This window comes from Microcaecilia unicolor, chromosome 12 (assembly GCF_901765095.1).
Source record: "Microcaecilia unicolor chromosome 12, aMicUni1.1, whole genome shotgun sequence".
Taxonomy (NCBI): Eukaryota; Metazoa; Chordata; class Amphibia; order Gymnophiona; family Siphonopidae; genus Microcaecilia; species Microcaecilia unicolor.
Window position 1 is genome coordinate 87,537,692 of NC_044042.1, and position 14,407 is coordinate 87,552,098.

Sequence of the window (14,407 nt, forward strand, 5' to 3'; positions counted from 1 at the left end):
ATGCGGTCTATGCCAGAGCCGGTGGTGGGAGGCGGGGCTGGTGGTTGGGAGGCAGGGATAGTGCTGGGCAGACTTATGCGGTCTGTACCCTGAAAAAGACAGGTACAAATCAAGGTAAGGTATACACAAAAAAGTAGCACATATGAGTTTATCTTGTTGGGCAGACTGGATGGACCGTGCAGGTCTTTTTCTGCCGTCATCTACTATGTTACTATTTTGAAAAGTTGGCTCCCATGGTTGTGGATTAAACAGGAAAAACTAAATGAGTCTCCAAGTTCGGTTGCTAATATGTTCACTTGATGACCTTTGACGTGAGAAGATTAGCCATTGAAGATTGAGAACTGCCACAATTAAAGAAAGTCAAGAAATTGCTTGATATTATATTAGGATTGTCAAGGTGAAGGCTATTACTACCAAGGAAGATTACTACACACAAGAAAACTGGACTACAAGTCTGCGGTATCCAAACTACAACGCCCGTCGTTGACTATCTTGACGCACAAAACAACTTTAACGCCTTTCATCACTTCCTTCATCGAATCACGCCAGAAGGTGGAGACTGAAGATTTTTATTAGGGGTGGGTACTTTGATAGGAAGGTCGGTAATTGATTGGTGAGAGTCTCTGTCAGTCACCTCTGTAGGGCGGTGCACGGCGCGTGCGGAACGTGGGTTGATCCGGAAGTGAGGGCTGAAAGGCGGAAGTGGAGGCCGGAGCTTGGGAGGAGTGTGTGCGGTAAAGGCCGGCATACAGTGAGGAGAGCAGTTTCGGTTTTCCGAGCCGTGAAGTGGTGAGCACGGTGGGATAAGGTGCGTTTCTCGCGGCAGGCATTGTGTCAACTGAAGGTGTAGGCAGAGTCCTGAGTGTTATTACCGGAGGGTTTTTTTTTTTTGGCCGTGAGCTGTGTTTCTCTCCGTTCTTCCGGGCCCCGATACAGTCCTGCCTTTACCCCACCCTCTTCAAGATACAACCGCTTTATACTGTGCCTGACTCCCGTCTCTGGGGACACACTACAGTCCTGTTTGGGTTATTTGTCTTTTTCCGCACTGGAGGACGTGTATAGTCCCCTCGCTGTTCCCGAACCTATGAAGCCTTTTGTATATTGTACTTTATCACCTCCTTGAGAACCTTGCTCGTAGCGTTCTTCATTCTTTCCCAAAGACACTGCTCAGAGCCCTGTTAATACTATCTTTTCCCCTTTTCTTAGGAGCTCTGCGCAGTCCTGCCTTTGCTTTATCCAAGGTTCTGTTCTGGTTCTGTACAGCTCTAAGTGTACTTCTTCCTCCCTCCACTCTTTACTTTTCCTTCCTTCCTTCCTAAAAATCTTGCATAGTTTTTTGTCTGTCTCCCCCCCCCCCCCCCCATCTCCTTGGGGGAAACCCTATAGTCCTGTCTTTACCATTTTCCCATTACTTTACGAACAAGCCTACAAAATTATTGTCTCTGCTGTTTCTGCCCCTTCCCAAGAGACCTAGTCCCGTTTGTATCATCGCACCCCTCTCCTTAAAGGCTTTGTACAGCCTTATGTTTTCTGTGTTGCTGTCATTTTGTGCTATGCTGAATAACCTGCTCCCTAAGCTACTGAAGCATTAATTGAGGGGCCCATGCCTGCTTCAGTTGCCCATGATTTTTCCTTGGCCCTAAGGAAAATCGCCTCATTCCTGCATTCTTTCTGGTTAGAATCTTTTATTTTTATTTCAGAATTATATCATACTTGAATGGCTTCCTAAAACAGATTTGAAATATAATTCATAGAGTGGAGTTTATTGTAATTCAGTCCTAATTAGAAAATAAGTTAAATTCCTAATGCTTAGCTGAAACTCATCCCACATGTTCAGTAGGGAATGAGTCAGTAGAGTCACAATAAACAATTACACAACAGTATTCACACACGTTGGCAGTGGACTCCTTTAGTAGACCAGTTCCAGCCTCCACATGATGCCAAGAGCAAATGAGGGTTGGTTCAATATTTGATTCTCCAGCTCCTTCTTTCCCTTTGGGGGTGGGGGTGCGGAGATTTCAACTAATTTCTAATGGAGGTTTGCTTAAGGTCCCTGAACCTCCTGGGATCTCCAGGAAGCTAGCTAGTGTATACCAGCTCTCTGATAGCTTCAAGAGAGAAGAGTCAGAAGTGAGAATTCTCCAGACTTCCAAAACTGCTGAGTCAATCTTGAGGCTCAGTCATTAGGTACCTCTAACAAAAATGTCTGTCTTGATCTTACATCAGGGGTTCTAAATCCAGTACTTGAGATACCCAGCCAGTCAGAGATTCAGCATATCCATGGGGAATGAATACATAAAATGTAGTAAATTTTCATGCAGCTGTTTTGCATACACATTGCAGATACTGTGGGAACTTGACTGGCTTAGTATGACCTGAAGACTGGGTTGAAATCATTGGTTGAACTCAGAGGAATGTTTAGCTTGTATATATTTTGTACACTAAACCCTTGTTGCAAAAGGATCAAAATTACTTGTTGGTATCTTCTGGTTTGAGTGGGGGAAATGGGGTAGGAGGAAGATTGAGCCTTCAAGAGGGCAGCCAGTGCTTTTGTTAAAAAAAATAAACATGATTCGGTGCTAATACAGCTTAGACAATAAAGTGAACGTAAAGTAAAATCTGGGGAAACTTTTTTAGAGAATAAAATATGGATTGTTGCCAGAATGTGGTAAACTTATAGCATGGTTTAAGATTTGTACAAGCCTCTGGAGAACAGGTGCATCAATTGTTAGCTATGTGAAATTGAGGCATTGCCATCTCACTTTTCAGAAGCATGCAACAAAAATGGAATTCCCCTTAATACCTGCTAGGTACTTCATAGTGAACCAGACCAGTCACTCTAAGACGGTCAGTAGAACTTGATGAGCCATTAGTCTGATCACCATCCATTTCATCGATTTTCAAGTTTTTTTTTTATTTTATTTATTTATTCATATTATTAAATATATTACAAGCAAAATTCTTGTTCAGGATAGTATCCATTTAACAATAACATACTCAATCATTATAATAAAGGAAAAGGTGAATTCCTCACGTTTTCAAAAGAAAACAATACTCAAGTCCATAAATTCAGATCCAAGATTTCGGAAAACAAAAGGAGAAAAAACATTACAAGGAAAATAGATATCGGAAGACATACTAATTCAACTAGGCAGAGTTATTTTATATATTTAGCGCTTTTCCACTTTTACTGAGGCTATAAGTGCCGACACATGAGCAGGTTCTGTAAATACATATTTTTTTTCTCTAACCCTTATTATGCACTTGCAGGGGTATCTTAAAAAAAAAGTACCCCCCAAGTGCAGAATCTCCGGCTTAAAGAGCAAGAATTGTTTCCTCCGTCTTCTTGTCTCCTTAGAGACATCCGGAAATAATAATATTTTAAAACCTAAAAAAGGTTTATCTTTGTTACGAAAAAATAGACGAAAAATCCAACTCTTGTCTGATAGCAATGCGACCGTTGCCACTAATGTGGCTGCAGTCGCTAGATCAATATCCGAAGTCTCTAACAAAAGTGAGACATCTAATGGAGCTTCGGGTTGATTTAGGTCTTTCCCAGGGATATAATAAGCCATAGTCATTGGTGGTAAATTTTGTTCAGGAATTAATAGTATTTCGCGCATATAGCGCTTCAACATTTCCATAGGAGCAACATTCTGAAGTTTAGGAAAATTGACGAATCTGAGGTTACAATTTTTAGTATAATTGTCAAAGATTTCCATTTTAACCCTTAGGCTCGTCAAGTCTTTAATCATAGTAGATTGTACTGTTTCAAATTTCATAATCCTTTGATCCATTTTAACAACTTTATCATTCAAGTCTTTTATCTGCTCTTCTTTCTTTTGTAGATCTTTTTCCAAGGTTTTTAATTTAGGTAGTACCTCATTAGACTGTTTTAGGAATAACTGTCCTAGGTTAGAAACCAAATCCCACAAAGCTTCTAATGTAACCTCCTGGGGTTTGACCAGGAGTTCTAAAGGAATTTCAAATCTTACAGTTTGCTCAGATGTGGCACTCCGTTCCTCAGAGTTTCTCTCCTCAATCCGCGGCGTTTCCATGGGCATACTGCCCTCCAGTCCAGCTCCAGATGTAAAAACAGCTTCCATTCGGCGTTCTTCTGGGCCCCTGCCCTCTTCCGGGGTGGACCCTGTCGAATCCTCGAGGAATGAACTGGCGCCAAGCGGTTGTGGAGGAGGGGTGCGCTCGGCGGGGCTCAGAGTGACTTCAAGGCCAGGGAGCGCCGAAATCTCCAATTCGCCGGCGTTTCCGACTGGCAGCGTTCCGCCATCATGAGTAACTCCCTGGGGTCTCAAGTAACGATCCAAAGGACCAGGTAAGGAGGGAGTTAGCGGGGAAGCTCTAACCGCTAATCTCCCTCTCCGTTTAGGCATTTTTTTTTGTGTAGAGAGATCGAGACCCGCTAGTGCTTAGTAAGTCGCGGCCATCTTGGATCTTAGTGTAACCCTATAACCGATTTTCAAGTTTTGGTAGTTCCTGTACTATTGTGCTAAGGGTTGACCAAGTGAACCAGTTGCCAAAAACTGTTTTCTGGTGAGACTGCAAGGCTTTTATGGATTATTGGCCTTGTCCTTATGAAGGCAGCAGAAGAGAGGGTTCGAAGGTACACAAATTCAAACAGCAAAACAAAGCACAAAAGGGCCTCCAAGATAGGGAAAATGGTACAAACTTTAATAGAAATGACCCGACATGCCCCATGTCGGGTCATTTCTATTAAAGTTTGTACCATTGTCCCTGTCTTGGAGGCCCTCATCCTTATGAGCCATTTATAGATTGCTAAGTTTGAAGCCCTGCCTCATTAGTAGTAATCAAGTCATTTTGTAAATGCAGCTGAATGCCTTTATCAATATTAGCATTAAATTCAGAGTAGGATCCCTTGATGATTTCTTTTTGAGATCTGTGTTAATTCCACGCCACAATTGCTAATTTTGGATGACAGCCCTGATCCAACTTTTCTGTGTATGAGGGATGTTTCTTTGAAAATTAGCTTTTGAATTAAAAATGGATAAAACAGTACATATCCTGTGAATGTTTTCCTCCACTGAACTAAATGCAGCACTGGGAATGACTCTACACCCTAGCTAAATGTATATGCACTAGGGAAGCACAATTCTTATCGTATGCCAAACAAAGAGGGCCATTTTCAGCTAAATCAGTTTATGGAGGGAAAGAAAATAGTAACTATATTTAGTTTGGTTTCAGATTTGTGTCCTCTGCTCCTCATTCTTTTTAATGCTTATCCAGTCTACCTGTTTCATGCCTGTATCATAAAAAAATACTTCCTGGAGGGAGTTATATCCAAACAACAAGTTTCAAAATCATTCTGAGGATGTTATTAACTTTTTTTTTAGAGCAATTATTGTAATCCTATTGCTAGATCCTTTCGGTCCAATAAATCGGTGGCAGTTATCTGTTAGAAGCGGCGGCTCCTACCTTGATAAATTTGGATCATTTAGTCCAACCACTGACTTCCATGGCACTATCCAGATGTGTGAGCAGAGTCATGGCAGTTGAAAGTTTCCCCAGAATAGCTATCTTGACTGAATATTGCTAGTACTCTGAAATGCCTCCCTCATTCCCTACTGAATATTGATGGTACCTTGAAATCCATGTGTAAGTTATTCAGCTTAGTGCTAAATATTCAGGTGTATACTTAAATGCCACGGTCAGTGTTTGAAGTCATAGATGACTGTGATGTTTAAATATTGGGGGGTGGGGGAGGTTGTTAGTTTTCTTTGTAGTCATTGGTAACATGTCTGAAAAGTCTTAAAAGCAATTAAACACTTATTGTTAAATCTTTCAATTGCTGTCTAATTGCATATTAACTGAAAAGTATAACTTGTATACTTAAATTTAAGTTTTCATAAATGTCCTCTAGTTTTTAAATTTTCATAAACGTCCCCTAGTTCTAATACTATTTGAAAAGATAAATATCACTGTTCCGAACTGCTTATTATTTTATTCTTTTCTGTTATAATCCTCTTATTTCTAAATTGAAGAGCGTTAACCTGCTTATCCTTTCCTCATTTGAGAGCAGTTCATCCCCTTTATTGTTTTGTTACTCTTCTGAACCTTTTCTAATTGTGCAGTATCTCTTCAGCTGGGTCCATTAGAACTATCTACAGTTCACTGTTGATATTCTCAATTTTAGTCTTCTGTACTGAATAGTTCCTAATTTATTGTCTTTGTTTTTTTACTTCAGCTGCAAACTAAGTTAAGAATATTGAGCACACAGAGTGGTGAAATGGGGCAGCTATTGGGATACAAGTCTTGATGGGGAGGCTGGGAGGCGAGCACTGGTATGGGACCCCACTCGTGTATATATCGCACTTGAGAGCAACCAGTTGTACCACGATCAAGCAGGGAGGAGGGAAAGTTTGCATTCTGCACACCATTCTCTGAGCTGTACATTGGACATCCTTGAGGTTGATCAGCCCTCAGTCTGTTCTTTAGAACTTTGATAGCAGCTCCATGAATCTACGTATTCTGGTTTCCTGAAAGCCATCTAATCTGTTTCCTTGAGGAGCCAAATCAAGATCCTTTTCCCTCTTCATATCTAGTAAATTGTACTGTTTCCTTTCCTCTTCTCATCATTTCCTCAGTGCCTGGTATTATCAGTTGTCCCTTAGTACCCTTGATTAGTGTTAAGATGAATTTGCTTTCCTTCTCTCTTACTATAAAAAGTCATGTATTCCAAAAGAATAGTGTTTTTTTCTGTTCTTGTTTTTAAATACTAAATCTATTAATTATATTAGTATTGCTAATTCAGTCCTCTTGAACAGTGTTTCCCAAGTCAGTCCTGCAGTACCCCCTTGCCAGTCAGGTTTCCAGGGTATCCACAATGAATATGCATGAAAGATTTGCATATAATGGAGACAATGTATTCAAATCAATTTCATGCATATTCATTGTGGATATCCTGGAAACCTGACTGGCAAGGGGGTACTGCAGGACTGACTTGGGAAATGCTGCTCTTGAACATCATGAAATAAGTCAACGAGAATTGGTGGTGGGTTTTTTTTTAATTGTACTAACTTAATATAACTATAATTAACTTTTAGGGACTGTCCTGTTGAAATATACAAGTACAGTACAGGTTGCATTACAGTTAGTGTGGTATTTCATAAGATAGATACTGTGTTGGTCTGGTAGTTTTATTGGGAGTGGTAAATCTTCTGTTGAGGCTGCAAATATACATTGCCACAATCTTTCCTTCTGTAAGTGTTATCAGGATTTGGGTTTCCACTGTCTCCTCTCAACTTCCTCTCTCAAAGCGGGTTAAAAATTCAGAATGCTGCAATAAGCATAGTACCAGCATCATCCTTCCAATTGTGTGTGTGTGTGTGGGGGGGGGGGGCTATATACAAATTATCAGAAGTTTTTGGAGGATACTTGCTGTTTAGAAGGTTGAGAAACTACTTTAGGGAGCTTCTAGCTAGGAACAATGCAATTCTGTACAAATGCTTTGATGGTACTTACACTTGTGAGGAAAATTTCAGTACGGGACTTGTGTTAAAAGGTGCACTTAAATCAGCTGATTGGAGTGGTTTTGCTGTGAGTGCTATCTCTGAGGATATCTTGGGTATACAAACAGCATGATCAGCAGAGCATGACTAAGATCAAAGGACTGTATTTAAAAAAAAAAATCTGCCCTTAGAGGTATGCACCCTGGATATCATTAGGATTTTTTACAATAATTGGCCTCCAGTATCGGTGCCAACTAGTTTTGCTGCAGAGACTTAGGCGACGTGTGCATGTGGTTCAAAGTTCATGGAGGCTGAGGTAAAATGCTATTAGTGAAGTAGTATAGAAATGAAAAAATAAATCTAGTTGATGGAGTTACAAGAATTGTCTAGTTGATGGAGTTAATTCATAGCCTGCTGCCAACGCCATGCCAATGCACTAGTAGTTAAATGAAAGTAAAGTGATTGCAGTCCTGGACCAGTAGGAAATTTCATGTGTTAGGAATATAAATAAGAAAATAAAATCAATAAAATGTCTGGTACCTTGTGCGTTTATAAATAGCTTGTTAATGATTCATGAAGTAATTAGTACAATATTTTGTTTTACTTATGCAGAAATGTTAAAATGTAACTTACCTGCATTTGTGCAAAATATATAGTCTGTATAAATAGTCATTTAATGAATACATTAATGGGTTTAGCGCTTCAAACTTAGAATATGTTTCTATCATAGACCCCTATGATAGTGTAAGGGAGAAAGTGTTTTATCAGAAACATGAGAAAATCACTTGTGCTTTATGCTCAGCTGGTTTTCTACCTTCATCTATTTAGCTTCAGAATATCAGCCTCATTTTACTTTCTGAGATAGAGGAGTGTGGTAGCCGTGTTAGTCCACTCTTAAGGTTATTAATAGAAATCAAACAAAATAAAACATGGAAAAGAAAATAAGATGATACCTTTTTTATTGGACATAACTTAATACATTTCTTAATTAGCTTTCGAAGGTTGCCCTTCTTCCTCAGATCGGAAATAAGCAAATGTGCTAGCTGACAGTGTATATAAGTGAAAACATTCAAGCATTACTATGACAGTCTGACAGGGTGAGAGGATGGGGGTGGGTAGGAGGTATGCATGGGGACATCAAAGCATATCATTGATATCTCCCACCCTGTCAGACTGTCATAGTAATGCTTGAATGTTTTCACTTATATACACTGTCAGCTAGCTATTTCCGATCTGAGGAAGAAGGGCAACCTTCGAAAGCTAATCAAGAAATGTATTAAGTTATGTCCAATAAAAAAAGTATCATCTTATTTTCTTTTCCATGTTTTATTTTGTTTGATTTCTATTGATATACTTTCTGAGATGAAATAGTACCAGTTGTCATGAGAAATTTGGGGGGGGGGGGGGCCAGCTGAAAGGGTCGAGCGTAGGGGATAGATGATAGAGAAACAAGAGTTGATGGGGTTGAGATGGAGAAATGCAAGATGATAAAAGATGGGTGCTTAGGGAGAAAAGTGATGGGAGAGGTAGATGAGAAAGATGAGGATAATTGACTAGGTGGCGGGAAGAGTGAGATGTTGAAAGAATGAATGGCTACCAGTGGGAACAAAATGTGTAAAAGGAGTGCAAGTTTCAAGTGTTTGAGGTAAGGAAAGAAAGCTGAGAGGGAAGAATGTCAAGGAGGGTATGGCAAGGACAAGGTGGGGAAAAGAAGCATATCATTGCTCATGGAATCCTATCAACCCCTCTGTATGTAAATCCATGTATGTTGCTTGAGTGAGGGTGGATTGGTGGTTGTGTGTGTGTGTCTGTGCTTGTGTGTATATGTATGTTTGTGTGTGTGATAGTGGTTAAGGAATTGCTTCATTCCAACTGCCTTTCCCTCTTCTCTCTGTTACAGTGGATCAGTTATGTATACTACAGCTGTTGGAACTGCTTCTTCAATAGACATGTATTAGGGTATTTTTTGGAGGGGGTTAATTTTTCTTCTGTTCTCTCCCCCCCCCCCCCCCCCCCGCCCAACTTCATGGGCTTGGGGGGAGGGAACTAGAGAACTGCAGATAGTTTTTAAACTGAGAAATGTCAAGACATATTACTCATCTGTCTACCTTATGGACATTAATGTTACATTCTGACTTAGAAAAGCCAGATAATTGACAATACTAACGCGGGTCCTGAGCAAATATCATATGTGGACTTCAAATATATATAGAATTTGCCAGTGGCTTAATCTGGCACTACCCATAGCATATAGGGGTAGTTTCAAGATAGTTTGGGGATTGGGACAGTTTGTAGGGTAGTATTAATTGTGAGTGGGGTGGAATGATGGGATTTTTGCAGGAGGAGGGGCTAGTTTTTAGAGATGATGCAGCTTGAGAGGTTGTTGGGTAGTTGAAGGGATATTGGACAGTTGAGAGGAGGGCTTTTATTATTTTTTGAGTGGGGCAGTTTAGAGAGTAGTTTTAGAGATGGGGCAGTTTAGTGTAGAAATTGCAGGATGGTAGTTTGCAGGGGATGGGGCAATGGTGACGGTTCATTTTTGGGCTTAGGGGTCAGTTTGGGGATTTGAAAGAATAGGTAATTCCATTTAAACTGCTTTCCCTGTTCTTCTGACTCCTACATTTCACTCAAGTTTCTGCCACAGAAGCTAAAACTTCTTTTCCCATAGAAATGCATTGGGTCACATGTTGAGAGACTCGTTTCTCTGGAGCCCCTGGTCTCATTTGGTCCATTTTCAAACTCAAGTGTCTCTTCTGTTAATTTTTCAGAGTTATTTTGCCTCCAGACAGGTATTTATCCTTTTTTTTTTTTAATAATTCTTTTCAACTTCCATTGGGTTGGAAATTGTTAACCTACTTTCATTAATATAAATCTTGAACTTTCTATATTTGTTGTGCAGTGGAATGTTGGACCATTGGTGGGTATAGCCAAACTGTACAATAATATGAGGTGATGTGCATGTTACGTTCTGTAGGGAAACAACGGAATTTCCATTTTATCAGTGACATTACTTTTCCCTAATTTTTGATAAATTTAGCTGGCTAAGTTGTCACTTCTGACTGATAGGTCAAACTTCTTATGAAAGCATATGGCTGAAGTTCCTGGTTGTACATCTTAACTGCCAGCATTTAATAGAGGAGACATGATCTGGTGATTACTGTTCAAACTGGTTTAGAAATATACTGAGTACAATGCTTCAGAGACTGAAACAATTTGCCGAAGAGGCAGTGAGTCATACTGTACCCCAGTAGGACTTACATAAGTATTGCCATACTGGGACAGACCAAAGGTCTATCAAGCCCAGCATCCTGTTTCCAACAGTGGCCAATCCAGGTCACAACTTTTATGCTACTTATCCTAGAAATAGGCAGTGCATTTTCCCCAAGTCCATTTTAATAATGGTCTATGGACTTTTCCTTTAGGAAACCATCCAAACCTTTTCTAAACCCCACTAAGCTAACTGCTTTTACTACATTCTCTGGCAACAAATTCCAGACTTTAAATACATGTTGAGTGGTGAAAAAGTTTCTCCTATTCATTTTAAATTTACTACTTTGTATCTTCATTGATTCACGTCTACCCGTTCCACTCCACTCATTATTTTATAGACCTCTATCATATCTCCCCTCAGCCATCTTTTCTTCAAGCTGAAGAACCCTAGCCGCTTTAGCTTTTTTTTATTGGGAAGTCGTCCCATCCCCTTTATCATTTTTGTTTCCCTTCTCTAATTCCACTATATATTTTTTTGAGATGCGGTGACTAGAATTGAACACAATATTTGAGGTGTGGTCGCACCATGGAGTGATACAAAGGCATTATAACATCCTCATTTTTGACTTCCATTCCTTTCCTAATAATACCTAACGTTCTATTTGCTTTCTTAGCTGCTACCACACACTGAGCAGAGGGTTTCAATGTATCATCAACGATGACGCCTAGATCCCTTTCCTGGTCGGTGACTCCTAAAGTGGAACCTTGCATTTCATATCTATAATTCAGGGTCCTCTTTCCCAAATCCATCACTTTGCACTTGCTCACATTAAACGCCTGCCATTTAGGTGCCCAGTTTTGTAAGGTCCTCTTGTAATTTCTCACAATTACCTTGCGGTTTGACATCAAGTTACTCTCATCTCTAGATCATTTATAAATCTGTTAAAAAGCAGCAGTCCCAGCACAGACCCCTGGGGAACCCCACTATCTATGAGAATACTGACCATTTAACCCTACTCTTTGTTTTCTATCTTTTAACTACTTTTTAATCCACAATAGGACACTACCTCCAATTCCATGACTCTCCAATTTCCTCTGGAGCCTTTCATGAAGTACTTTGTCAAACGCCTTTTGAAAATCCAGATAGACAATATCAGCCAGTTCACCTTTATTGACATGTTCACCCCTTGAGAGAAATGTAATACATTGGTGAGGCAAGATTTCCCATCACTAAATCCATGTTGGCTTTGTCTCATTAATCCATGCTTTTGAATAGACTCTATAATTTTGTTCTTTATAATAGTCTCTACCATTTTGCTTGGCACCGAAGTCAGGCTCCATGGTCTATAATTTCCTGGATCTCCTCTGGAAGCTTTTTTTAAAAAATTGGCGTTTCATTGGCCACCCTCCAGTCTTCCGGTACCATGCTTGATTTTAAAGATAAATTACATATTACTAACAATAGTTTTGCAAGTTCATTTTTCAATTCTATCAGTACTCTGGGATGAATACCCAATTTGTCAGATTGAGCCATTACATCCTCCAGGTTTATAGAGATTTCATTCAGTTTCTCTGACTCGTCAGCTTTGAATACCATTTCTGGTACTGATATCTCTCCCAAACCTTCCTCAGTATAAAGTATTTAAGGCAAAAATGTACTTCGTTAGTGATGGCAAGTAAAGATCAGTTGGCCTAGCCAGCCTGCCCAATTGAGATTTGTTCTCAGCTCATCTACCCATAGTGATAGAAGAACATATAAATCCTTGTATGCAGATAAACATTTCCTCCTAAAGCCTTTACCCGATCTCTTATTTTTCTATCATTGGTCTCAATCCCCATTCCAAGTGTGCCCAAAATCTGTTGGTGTTGGCCTACAGCGTCTATTACTACTACTGATATAACACTACTAGATGTACACAGCACTGAATCCAAACATGTAAGAGAGTCCCTGTCTATTCAAGACACAACAGGACAAACATGGGATTAGGGAGATTAAAACATGAGTACTGAACAAGTGAATTAACAGTTAATAGTTATAAGCAACCTAAAAAGGTGAGCTTTTAGCCTGAATTTGAACAGGGCAGAGATGGAGCATAATGTACTGACTCAGGTCTATCCAGGCATACTGCTCAGCAAAACAAAAGAAATAGAGCTTGGAGTTGGCCACCAAGAGTAACTTACCTAATGAATAGAGTTCCTGGGGAGTGGTATAGGGAGAAATGAGATACTGAGGAGCTGCAGAATGAATGCTTTTTAAGTCAATAAGAGGAGTTTGAACTGTATATAGGAATAGATAGGGAGCAAATGAAGTGACTTGAGAGGGGTTATCTTCTTCTAGTGTCACTACACTCGCATAAGTTGTGAAGAAGAATTTTGAACAGATTGAAGGGGAGAGAGATGGTTTACTGCAGGGGTAGGCAACCATGGTCCTTGAGGGCCACAATCCAGTCAGGTTTTCAAGATTTCCACAGTGAATGTGTGATATTGTTTTGCATGTACTGCTTCTATTGAATTCAAATAGATCTTTTGCTTATTCATTGTGGAAATCTTGAATATCCAACTGGATTGTGGCCCTCAAGGACCAAGGTTGCTCACTCCTGGTTTAGTGGGAGACCTGTGAGGAACAAAGTTGTGGTAATCTGAGCAGGAAGTGATGAGTGTGGATAAGGGTTTTTAGTAATGTGCCAAGAAAGGAAGGAACACAGAGCACCAGGGGAATAAGTATAGAGAAGAGCTCCCAATATGGAGCCCCTGAAGTACACTGACTAATAGTGGGATAACAGTGGAGGAGGATCTTACCAGGGCATAAACTAAAAGTATGATGATGGAGATAAAAAGAAAACCAAGATAGAACAGGAAAGTGTATCAAGGAGTAAGTGGTGATCAATAGTGTCAACAGCATCAAATAGGTCAAGAAAGACAAGAATTGAGTATAGGCCCTTGTATCTGGCCAGGAACTGGAGACTTTGGCAAGCACTGTTTGTATAGAATATGGAGGGTGAAAGCCAGATTATAGTGGATCAAAAACAGTTTGAGAGAAATCAAGACAGTGGCAGTGAACATCTGTTCAAGTAGCTTGGATGCAAAATGGTGAAAGGAGTTGGGGGTCTAGTGAAGGTTTGTTGAGCAGTGGTTTAACATTTTTGAAGACATCAGGAACAGATATACTGGAAAGCAATAGATTGAAGATATGACAGGAAGAAAAGAGAACAGTAGGAGAGAGCTGAATAGATAGGTGGGAAAGAATCAGGAACAGGTAGTGAGTTTGGAGGAAGAAAGATTTGCAGTTTCATCTGTGATTTTAAAGGAAGAAAGGATGGCTGGAGTTGAAGGAAGGGTTGTAGGAAAGAAGATGGGAAGGCAAGATGGAGGCGACTTGGTGGAGAATTCAAGATTGGTTAAATATAACCATTCTCTTTGTACGTCGGTTGCTCGTTTAAAATTTTATTCACAACTGTTTTAGAAGGGGAATTTGCTTGGCATTTATTGCATAAGGAACAGATTTATGTACACCTAGAAAAAGATGGAACTGCAAGGGTTGAATAAAGAAATTGATTGTAAATAGCTGGGTATTTAAAAGTAGTTATAAAAACGTCATTTCTGGTAGTAGTTCAGAGATCCGGCAAGAGGTGTACCGGATTGAGTTTTCCACCATGAGGGGGTCAAGGTAGTTTGTGAAATGTATTCAAGGTGAGCAATGCTATTTTTTTTCT

The 14,407-nt window shown here is 39.9% G+C and overlaps 1 protein-coding gene across 2 annotated transcripts in view; it reads left to right on the forward strand.

Annotated features, from left to right (window-relative positions):
• The first annotated feature begins 682 nt into the window (after positions 1-682).
• Positions 683-14,407, forward strand: part of RAB5C (RAB5C, member RAS oncogene family) — a 73,401-nt gene continuing 59,676 nt past the window's right edge. The window contains exon 1 of one of the 2 annotated variants that reach the window (XM_030220937.1): positions 683-808. The gene's annotated coding sequence lies outside the window, so the exon portion shown is untranslated. The remainder of the gene's footprint in view (positions 809-14,407) is intronic. The other variant, XM_030220938.1, reaches the window with a different exon arrangement.